Here is an 11654-nt window from a genome sequence, read left to right as displayed (position 1 = left end):
GTCCTCATACTCATCAACTAGAAACAATATTTGAAAAGTACTTCATTGTAAAATAAATGGAATGATCAGCACTTTGCCCATGTCTTCACACATTGCTAGTGAAGGATCAATTCATCGCTGTAACCACTCTCACCCTTGGAAAACCACCTGTATTTGATTCTGCTCTTGCTGCTAAATCTTTTATGAAATTCATAAACGAGGTGCTGCTGAGTCAGCCGACACATGAAAACATTCTGCCTTCCAGAGAACTGATTGCTCACTTTGGTGCTGGAGAATTCAATTTTAGCGATTTCCTTCCCATTATCATTATGTCATATCTAATACATGTGCCGTTCATGAAGCTTTCAGTGCTGGTAACTGCATCTACCATTCCACCAGACAGAACAAACTGAGATATATGTGATGAAAGAAAAAGAAAATGTAATGAAGAAAGACGCTTCTGTAGGCATTGATACAATAAAGTAAATACAGATAACACCGGGTTTCTTTATAACATTTAAATGAACAATGTTTGTTTCAGTTAGCATCATTCATGTGTCACGTAATAAAGTTTATCTTGGCATCTATACTAGTAAAAATCATTGTATTGTTTAGCTAAAAGGCTTTGCAATGAGTCTGATGTACTAATAGATGGGCACATGCAACTGCAAATTGATGCTGTGAACAAAAACAGATTCTAAGCCCATGGAATGTAATATTTATCTGTAATGTGCATGACTGCACTGGGCCATTTCAGACTTGTGGTTGACCACAGCATTCTACCATAGGCTCAACCACACACAAAACCGCTCCTATTCAATTTAGTATGAGCAGTTTGGAACCCTTCGACATCTTTATTATCCACAAATAGACTTTAAAGACACCTCTTATTGAATCATATTCTATATTGATATAATTTCAATAAAATATAATTTATTCAATCTTTAAAACAGAAATGCATCCTTCATATCATACAAGTATATAAACAGTAAATATCTAAGTTTCAATGCGTTTCGCAGAATCTGCTTCTTCTGAATTATGAGATTGGCATCAAAGTTGAAGTAATACATCTCATCTATTAAAAACATTACAAGAGTCCACATACTTGGATGATGACAAGTTCCCTATTGGAACCAAACGGGCAGTGCTGGTATCCGTAGAAAGCCCTGAACTGTTTTTTTATTAGTATATAGATAAGTAAATCAGGTTAATAATTCTTGAGCCGATAACTCATCCAATTAATGATTATATATTTAAACAAATGTGTTCCACTTTCTATTTCAGAGTTTTCTCATATAGTCTCGACTAATTTGTAGAGTGTCTACATCCCAGGTTATCAGTGGAGAACTGCTGGGAACAAGTTTGCATGTGGCTGTATAATAAAAAAAAACTCATATGAATTGAGCAGACCATGTATATTTGAAGTATACTGAGTGGGATGTTGATAGCTGTACAAAAAGCAACATCGGCCAATCAAATAAATCTTTTATCTCACCAGGCTACCATGAAATGTTGTATTTTGTACATTCTATAATATATTTTTGCATTGGTGAATAGCTTAAAAAAGTCTATTACCACTGAGTTGTTTTAAGTTGAAATCAAAATGGTTCTTCAAGAAACAAAGAACGTTCATGATTAAAGTGAAAACTTTCCTCAACCTATAATATATAGCTAGACAATATATCAACTAGACTGGCTTTTCCTAGTTCTTGAGTTTTCTAGCTTTACTTTAGCTGTAACCAGTGTTAAAATGCTTTCCCACCTACATTGACCATCAATGACAGGAGGCAATTTTCAACTGACAACTACTCGGTTACGTACACTTGCCCTTATATTAGTTTTCATTATCTGCATTTCTTTTCTGTTATCATTCTTTATTGTAATTTGGTGCCAAAAAAGACAGTCCTTGACACACAATATCAGTGTATTCGACTCACACAAGCTACCTTAACAGCAAACCCAATAGATGGGCCCCAGTCAAACTACAACCTCTCCCTTTTCTAGACCATCCCTCGTCTGGGTTACCTGTTCTAAGCTATCAATCCCACTTTCCCTGCCCAAATTGATTCTCCCATACCCCTTAGCACATAATACCAAGTACAGGCAGTGCTTCTCTCACGATATACATATTTCTTCTTAGGTAAACCATAAAGTACTTTGCTTTCCAACCCATAGTGTTAATTTACTAATATAGATAAGGCTGTTCACTTAGCAAATTGAATTATCAGTCTCCAATGGCTAGTTCACTTAGTTTAGTGAATGAGGTGAAGCTCTGTTGCGCATACACTCTTGTACAAGCAAAAATCATGTTTTTTTTACATTTCTTTTCACTAGATTGGGTATCAATATAGGTTCATTTTTACAACCTTTTGTAGCAAAATAATTCCGTTTGCTAGCTGAACAGCCTAAACTCTGTTAGTAAATTAAACTCAATGTTTCACTGGTATAGAAGCTTTGTTTCAATAATTTTTGCACTGCTTTTTATGGGCTTTGTATTGCTTTGAAACATCTATAATCACTTGTAGTGTGCAAAGGCTGGACAAATGTGTATTTTTTCATATTAGACAAAAGATTATTCCATGTACACCTCAGATTCCAGCCCATCTGGTGCTGCAATTGGCAGAGAGGAGACAGTTTTATAGTGCTTTCATTGATACATTTCCCTAGACAGGAATACATAAGATTGTTCCTCGTTTACTCTGGAAATCCCACAGTACACTCTTCAATCTATGGTGTCTTTATAATGCAATACACGCACTGTATAATGACTCCAAACCCTCAGCACCAATGTTGACATCATTCCACCCATGCACTTCATAGTACCAAAAGATACTGTAAGATACATAAATTATTTAAAGCCTAAGATAATGATTTTCTGCGAGAAAAAAAATGGCCCTTGGCAAACACCCACAGAAAATAAGAGTCTCAACCAAGTTTCTCCTTCCAGTCACCATATGGCTACCTAAGGCGATATTAACATTTAAAGACTTGTGGCCAAACATCAATGAATATGTAATTAATGTACATCCAATGTTGTACATAAAGTCAGCGCCAACACTTAGTTTAATTTCTTCTCATAATGAAGACAAAGTATATTTTGCTTTATGAATTTTTATTTTAGGGACAAATAGATGAAGAAATCCAGACAGAAACACAAACAGGCATATGGATGAGCAGATAAGGAGTCAAAGTTTTGAGAGATCGGCAGAAAGATAGACAGAGAGGCACCTTAATTTAAATTATGCTGAAAGTAGCCCAAATTCTGAATGTTTGATAGAAAAAGCAAATCAGAAAATTTCATTTTGCAGCAGTAGGGACTATGCTTAATACTTAAAGGAAATTGGTAAAGTTGAAAAATTTAACACCTCCTGGTGAAACCAGAAATAGAGATATTATATAGCAACCATTCTCAACTAGGGTTCTGTGGAATCCCAATGTTCCTCTAAAAGTTAGGGCTTCTTGAAATTGTGGCCTATTAACCTCTCATTTGATGATGCTTGCATAGTTCTTAAACCATCTCTTCTTGGTAGAGCCAACATTATGTCTATAATGATGTTTTTAGTTGTTTATAAAGGTAGTATCCTACCCATACTGGGGAGGGGGGGCATTCTATCGACTGGCCACCAATTTAGCAGGCTTTTTCCCACAATAAACTGGTTGCAGTAGGGTTGCTTTGAGGCCTGAAAATTATACTACAGGTTCCTTAGACTTAAAACGTTTCAGTAAAACTATTCAAGAGCGTCTAAAACCACTAAGTCTGGAACAACCTTTAATGAAAATTCCAATTTTATCATTGAAGTTCAAACTTTTACTAACCCCTCTTACCTCTTGAACTTGTCTATTGGACAGTAAGAAATTAAATGAAGCCTAAGCACTGACTGCTAAAAATACATCAATATTTGTTAGGTAGAGCATATGATTTTTCTGGGTTTCTGGGTTCTCTGTCTGCTCTGAACTTCTCCCTGTGCCACTTACATCTAGGCAGCAGTGGCTTCCAAATGGCTGCTCTGCTTTGAACCTCTCCTGGTGCAGCTAATGTCTAGACAGCGAATAGAAGGACAATGAAGTCCTAACCATTAGTGAGACCATGAAGCAATCTAGTTGTAAGCATATTTGTTAGAGTGTTATAGAAAAACAGTCGAATTATAACATATTTCTGTATCTTGATGTTAGCTGATACAGATTACCCTGAAAGATAAGGTCTTTGTATACCCACTAAAGAGGCCCTGCTGACGTCAGGATAGCTTTCCTTTCATACCTTTACATGTAAGGACTGCTCCATAAATCTATATACACACACTTATTTATTTGTCTCTATGTCCCTGAGGAAGATGACATTGTTCCGCATTAGTTACGTAGTTACATAGTAGATTAGGTTTAAAAAAGACAAAAGTCCATCAAGTCCATCCAAGTATTGGGGAAAAAACATATCTCAGATATATAACCCTGTAAGACATAGTTGGTCCAGAGAAAGGCAAAAAAAACCCTGGTACAGTTTGCTTCAACAGGGGAAAAAAATTCCATCCTGATTTCATGAGGCAATCGGATGTTCCCTGGATCAACAATCTTTGTTATCTTTACTTTAACTCCTTAATACCCAGTTATATTGTGTGCTTCTAGAAAAGCATCCAGCTTTTTCTTAAAGCAATCCATAGTAGTTGCTGAAACTACTTCCTGAGGGAGCCGATTCCACATTTTCACAGACCTTACAGTGAAGAATCCCTTCCTTATCTGGAGCTTAAACTTCGTTTCCTCCAGACCCAAAGAGTGCCCTCTTGTTCTTTGTAATGATCTCAAAGTAAATAATTGAAGAGAGTTCTCTATATGGACCATTTATATATTTACACAGGGTGATCATATCCCCTCTTAAACGTCTCTTCCCAAGGGAGAATAGGTTCAGCTAATCTCTCCTTATAACTGAGCTCCTCCATTTCTTTTATTAGTTTAGTTGCCCTTCGCTGCACTCTCTCCAATTCCACTTTGTCCTTTTTGTGAACTGGTGCCCAAAACTGGACTGCATATTCCAAATGTGGTCTGACCAATGCTTTGTACAGGGACCGGATTATCTCTTTATCTCTGCAGTCTATTCCTCTTTTAATACTATAATACTTATATAATAACTATAATATAACTATAATACTATAATAAGTACTTTACTAGCTTTAGATATTGCAGCTTGGCATTGCATGCTGTTATTAAGTCTATGATCTACCAGAACCCCCAGATCCTTTTCCATTTCTGACTCCCCCAAATTTATTCCCCCTGGACAGCATGAAGCATAAATGTTGTTAGCCCCCAAGTACATAACTTTACATTTATCTATATTAAGTGTCATTTGCCACATGGCTGCTCGATCAAACAATCCAGGTCTGCTTGTAGATTATAGACATCCTCTATGGACTTAATTTCATTACATAGTTTGGTGTCATCTGCAAACACAGAAATAGTACTTTTAATCACAAACTCTATATTATTTATAAAGATGTTAAACAGTAAAGGTCCCAACACTGTATGAATCATTTATCACTACTCTCTGGACGACGTCTTTAAGCCAGTTCTCTATCCATTTAAAGATTGACTTTTTTAAACCTATTGACCCTAACTTGCATATTACCCGTCTATGGGGTATGGTGTCAAATGCTTTAGCAAAGTCCAAGTACACTATATCAACTGCTATTCCACTGTCTACCTGTTTACTTACTTCCTCATAAAAAGAGAGTACATTTGTTTGACAACTTCAGTCTTTCTTGAAGCCATGCAGACTATCACTTATAATATTATTTTCTAGCAGAAACTCCTATATTTGGCTCTTTATCAAACTCTCTAGGACCTTTCCAACTATGTATGTTAAGCTAACCGGTCTGTAGTTACCTGATAATGTTTTTGCTCTCTTATTGAAGATAGGAACCACAATGGCCTTACGTCAATCCAATGGTACCATGCCAGTGACTAAAGAGTCTGTAAAAATTAGAAATATTGGGTTTGAAATAACTGATCTCAGCTCTTTGAGGACACGTGGATGTAATCCAGGTCCTAGGCCTTTGTTAACCTTAATTTTGCCAAACTGTTTCTCAATCATATCAGTTTTGAGCCATTGTGACTCATTTAAGGAAGTGACATTGCTTTTATTAATTTGGACTTGAGCTCAGCCATTTTCCTTTGTGTACACAGAGCTAAGAAAGTGTTTAGTAAATCTGCCTTTTCTTTATCCCCAGTTACCAACCCAGAGACATCCTTTAAGGGGCCCACATGCTCAGATTTGATCTTTTTGCTATTATGATATACAACATTTTGGGGGGTTTACTTTCCTTTGCAATCTGTCTTTCATTTTGAAGTTTTGCACATTTTATCTCCTTTTTACATCTTTTGTTATATTCTTCATAGCTTTCAAACGATGAAAGTGACCCTTCATTTTTATATTTTTGGAATGCCCTTTTTTTGTTCCTTATGGCTTTTTTAACATCAGCTGAGAGCCACATAGGTTTTAAGTTTAACCTCTTAAACTTATTACCCATTGGAATAAATTTTCCAGTGTGCTTTTGTAGAACAGATCTGAAACACTTCCATCTCTGTTCTGTGTTCTTTGAGGACAATATTGTCTCCCAGTCCAAGTCACAGAGAGCTGCCTTGGAAATAATGGAAATAATGGAAAATTTTCTCTCTTAAAATTAAATGTTTATATTTTTCCAATTTTTGCTTCCTGTTTACAACTTACAATAAATTAAATCATATTATGGTCACTGCTACCCAGATTCTCTTTTATATGCACACTGGTTATAAGCTCTGCATTGTTAGAAAGAACTAGGTCCAGCAGAGTATCATTCCTAGTTGGGGCATCTATAAACTGTACCATAAATTATCTTGTATTAAATTCACAAGTTTCCCCCTTTTGCTGTTCCTGTAGTGGCATTACTCCAGTAAATGTCAGGGTAGTTGAAATCTCCAATGATTTAAAAACTTCCACTTTTTGCTGCTTTTTCTATCTGTGCTAGTAGTTGATTCTCTTTCCCTTCCTTAGCACTGGGGGGCCTATAGCAGACTCCAATAATTAATTGTGTGTTATTCAACTCCACCCATAATGCCTCAACCTCATCGCTTGTTCCATCCGCAATTTCTTTTGCTTTCAGATCACTTCACATTCGCTTTCAGATCACTTCTCACATACAGACAGTCACCTAAAACGTAGAACAGTATTACTAATTAGAGGCCACTGGGAGATGTATATATTGTGTGAAATATGGTATTGATATAAATCATATATATTTTAACAGTTATAAATAAATGTATTTTGGAATTTTATTAATAAACGTTCATTGTAGTTAATATTATAAAACTTATGCCTGAAAATCCCCGAAATAGTTGGTTTTGGGCTTTGATGGTATTCAATAATAGGGATGTGGCATACTTCACCATAAAGAATGCAAAATGAGTAAGTGCTTTTGGGTTCTCTGGCAGAAGAATTGTCAAAAAAGGTCAGGGCCAAGGCAGGCAGCAAGCAAGAGAGATCAGGTCACAAGCCAGGGGTCAAATACTAGGGATCCAGGAGACAGACACCAGTGACACAGGGGCCACTGCAGACACAGGGAACACAGGCGACACTGGAAGCAACAGGATGCACAGGTGACTCAGGAATATCCACAGACAGACAGGAACACTAGAACTGCACAGGGAAGTTGGCTGTGAACCAAGGGGTTAATGAGGGGTTAACACAAAAGCTGGATAAAGGAAGCACTGAATTAGCCAACAGGTTTACAGGAACTAGCTTGACAGAACTAGGGGCTCGGCACCAGTGGAGACACGTTGCACAAACACAGAGTGCAGACTGTGAGCTAGCTAAAAAGCCAGGGATGGTTAAGAGGCTATTTCCTGATTGGCCAGCAAAGCTGGTAAAGCTTGCTAGCGTAGGCACGCCCAGAGTCAGAACTGCCCGCATGAGCAGGAGGGAGGCGTCTGCACTTTAATGAGAAATAGGTAAGTGTTATATAACATTTCTACTAGTTTTCCACATGCTTTAGGTAACATCAGACAGGTTTCAATAAAAGCTGTTAGAAAGTATTAGTGACTGATTGTGTTGGCCTTTTTCTTAATACTTTTTCATTTAAAGATTGCTTGAAAGTAGCTGAAATGACTGAAAAATACTAATAACACATTCCATAAAACTATGCATGATAAGCAGCAGTCAAAGTAGGACTGCTCACAAGAATTACGTAGCCCCTTAGATCTAACAATTCCCAAAGTAACGTGAAAATTAATCACTGACAGTAATAGGTTCATTATCTGCCACCCCTATGGGCCATCTTTTCTGTATCTTTTTCTGCTCTGTGCATACAGGCAGTACTGGTCATCTACACGGATGAACATTGTTAAATGAAATAAAGATTAATTTAGGCACTGCATGATTTTGGATAGAGCAGAGAAGGGTTGGGTGATTTTCTTATAACTACTGTTGTCAGCTGTATATTTTATATTTCTCTTTACTTCTGGTCCTGTTAATAACAGCAGTATGGCAAAAGGTGAGTGTGAGGGCCTGTGTTGATGGGCTTTTGCTCCAATGGGTTTTGGATTTCCTTACACGTCTATGGGAATGCAAAACCATTTTAAAACAGATCACATGGAAGTTTTTTTTTGCACAAATTTTAAAGGAATTTTTAAGAATCTCAAACTGATATCAAACTCTTACAAATAACACATGCCCACGCCTGTTGACCCAGGCCCTTATACTAAACAATCGTGTTACAGATGGCATAAGAAACCTGATTGAAGTGGTTCCAAACTTACACATAAACAAAACTTAGACTATATTAGGAAAAGCAAATAATAACTGTGCCATTTATCGCTCCCAGATGCCTAGTGGCAACCACTTGATGCCCAGAAGCAGTTACAGACAGTGAGTGCAGAGTTTTATCAAATGCTTGTGTAGGCATTTGAGTATTGTTCAATGAGGTGTACATTTTTTAACTTGTATTACAGAATTATGTTCCTTGGAAGTGGAGCTGCTAACTACCCTTAGACTCCAGGAAGCATTTGAGAACACATCCACAAGCAAAAGTAAAAAAAAACGGACCAATTCATTTCAATGATAACCCCTTTTAGCGGTGTAACACGGTGGAGGTATTTGTTGGACTACAAGTGTCAGGAAGGGGTAAAGAACAACACAAAACACTCAGTTACTGCTTAAGTAAAAGTGATGTTTAGATAAGTAGAATGGTTCAAAACAGCAACAGTTCGAGCAGCAAGATCACACGACTGGGTTTACCCCAGGGAGTGCACATTTTCATATCATCTAACTGGGAACAGTCAGGCAGGAAGAATGCTGCCATTTCTTTACACATATCCAGAAAATGTGAGCATCAGCTCTCAATTCTATGATATCTAGAGTTACCAAATATACACCGATCTTATCCAATCAAATCATTAAATGACCATTGCTGGCTCACTTTCACTAAACCTCCTTGTTATATTATAATGTAAAGAAAAGCCATAACTTTCTTCTTATGTGGTCACTCCCACCCCAACAAGTGTGGGAAGAAGGACACAAGATATTCACCTGATGGTCACCTGATGTTCATGGGCACAGACCAGTTTACACAAATCCACCTGCACATCCACATTACATGTATTCAGTATTCTGTGTTTTTGTATTTACCTTTCTAAAAACCATTAACTCTTAGGTGTCTCTCTAGTGGAAAGCTCACTATTCCTGCTACAATGGCGCAATTGACAAAAAATGTTTCTCATTAATTAACCACAACAGCATCCCTTAAAACTATGGCTAGTCTGAAGCCTAAATCAACTCATAATACTTTATCTTTACCACTAAAAATGTCCCGTCTTTGGTTTCCAATTTTTTTTCTACTGCCTGGCCAAATCTTTACAGCACTGAGACACCAGACTTTGATGAAAATAATTTATGGTAGGACAGCAGCAGCCTAGGGAGGAAGTAATAGAAAATTAGCCCCAGGTATTCTAAAGGAGCATATTTTTCATCATATGTTCCTAAATTTCAAAATGTATGTAAACATCATCTTGTTTTTCTACTAACAAGAACACTTGATCCTCAGCACATATAAAGTGTTTCTAGCATTGTTTTGCTAATATTTCACTTACTTACATTTCCAATACGCCCGCTAGGCCTGGGAGAAAATTAGGTCATGTTTGTCAAGTTAAAAAGTATAGAATAGAAACATAAAGTGAATGAATCTCCCTCTGCCTCTGTTAAACCCTTAGCTTAAAAGATTATAAAGCTAATAACACCAGATAAAACATAGTTATTAAACCCAAGTCTAAAAAACCTCTTCACTGTTCATTTTCCTAAACTTAAGCAGCTTTGGCGGAAAAAAAAATCTTAGCTTTCACAGCAAAACTTTTACATTTATTTATTGAAACTTATTTTGCTGTGACGAATATCTGTTTTTCTGGGTCTTTGGCAAAGCTGGATTGAATAGATTTATTCTGAATCGAAATTTTTTTGCCACCTAGCTAAAACAAGCACAGCTTCTAACACTGCATTAGTAATGTATGACCTACTTAAGTTTTTAATCCATTTTTATTTTTCAAGTGCTATAGAGGATCCTAAAATGTTTGTGCCTCGGGCTCAGATAATCTATACCAAGCTGTGTCTTACAGAGAATATTATGTGCCATGAATTCAATATCCACATTTATTGTGGGGAATATTAATGCTAGATGAAGACGAACGCTTTTTGCCCATTTTGCACTTTCTTTAAGTGCTATGTTATAAATGCAACCACGCAAAAATATGACAATATTGACCTAAATGGCATTGATAGTCTTTTCAATGTCTATATATATATACCGGTATATATATATATATTTATGAGCAGCATGTGGGAATTACATTAAATATTTTATTTTTGGATCTTCGTAATCCGTGTATAAAATATTTTTTTTTAGTTCTACCCAATGTCTGTGGTTTACTTTTCTCAAAAATGTAGGTCTAAGAGTCAGATACTTCACTGAATACAAAGCACACTCAATATAGCCGAAATCTCATCAGTTTTTTCTTTTTACCAATGCAGCATACACTGGTTCAAGTTTTTCCACTGGAAATTTTCTTTTGTGAGATTGACAAATGAATGAATGAGCGCTGTACACAAGGTGCTGCTCTGTTCTATGGAGAGGGGAGAATGAGTGACCAGCACCCTGCTGTGTTCTTCTCTATTGAGTTGTACAGCAGTTGTTCACCGTTAGTTGTTCATAGATCCTTCAGGCAAGGCGACCGCTGTACACAGCAGATTCTCACCCAAGACGAGCCTGACCGTTCCTACTGGGCAAGAATGATCTGACGTATGTATATAGCCTTACCTTTCCTTTGCTGAAAGCCTTTGATTACTGTACTTACTGCATCCAGCAAATCTAGTGCTGTTTTTATTTTGTCTTTACAGGGCTCCTTGTTATGCTACTATTGTATTACTTCTTTCTTCCTCCTTCCTGATTACGTTGCTTAAAGTGGAACCTAAAACAAAAAAAAAATAAAAACACACTTACCCTTAATCCTGCAGGTCAGTCGATCCGTCGATCTTTCCATTTGTGTCCCAGTTTGTCCCGGTATCTGGGTGCCCACATCATCTTCTCTCCTCTTCCGGGTTCTTCTTCCTGGTCACCCGATCTCGCACTGTGCAGACCTGGTGACCTAGATGGGGTAAAAAGATTGCC

This window comes from Pyxicephalus adspersus, chromosome 1, assembly GCF_032062135.1.
Source record: "Pyxicephalus adspersus chromosome 1, UCB_Pads_2.0, whole genome shotgun sequence".
In the NCBI taxonomy this organism is placed as follows: Eukaryota; Metazoa; Chordata; class Amphibia; order Anura; family Pyxicephalidae; genus Pyxicephalus; species Pyxicephalus adspersus.
The sequence above is the reverse complement of the archived record's forward strand: the minus strand, read 5'-3'. Positions refer to the sequence as shown.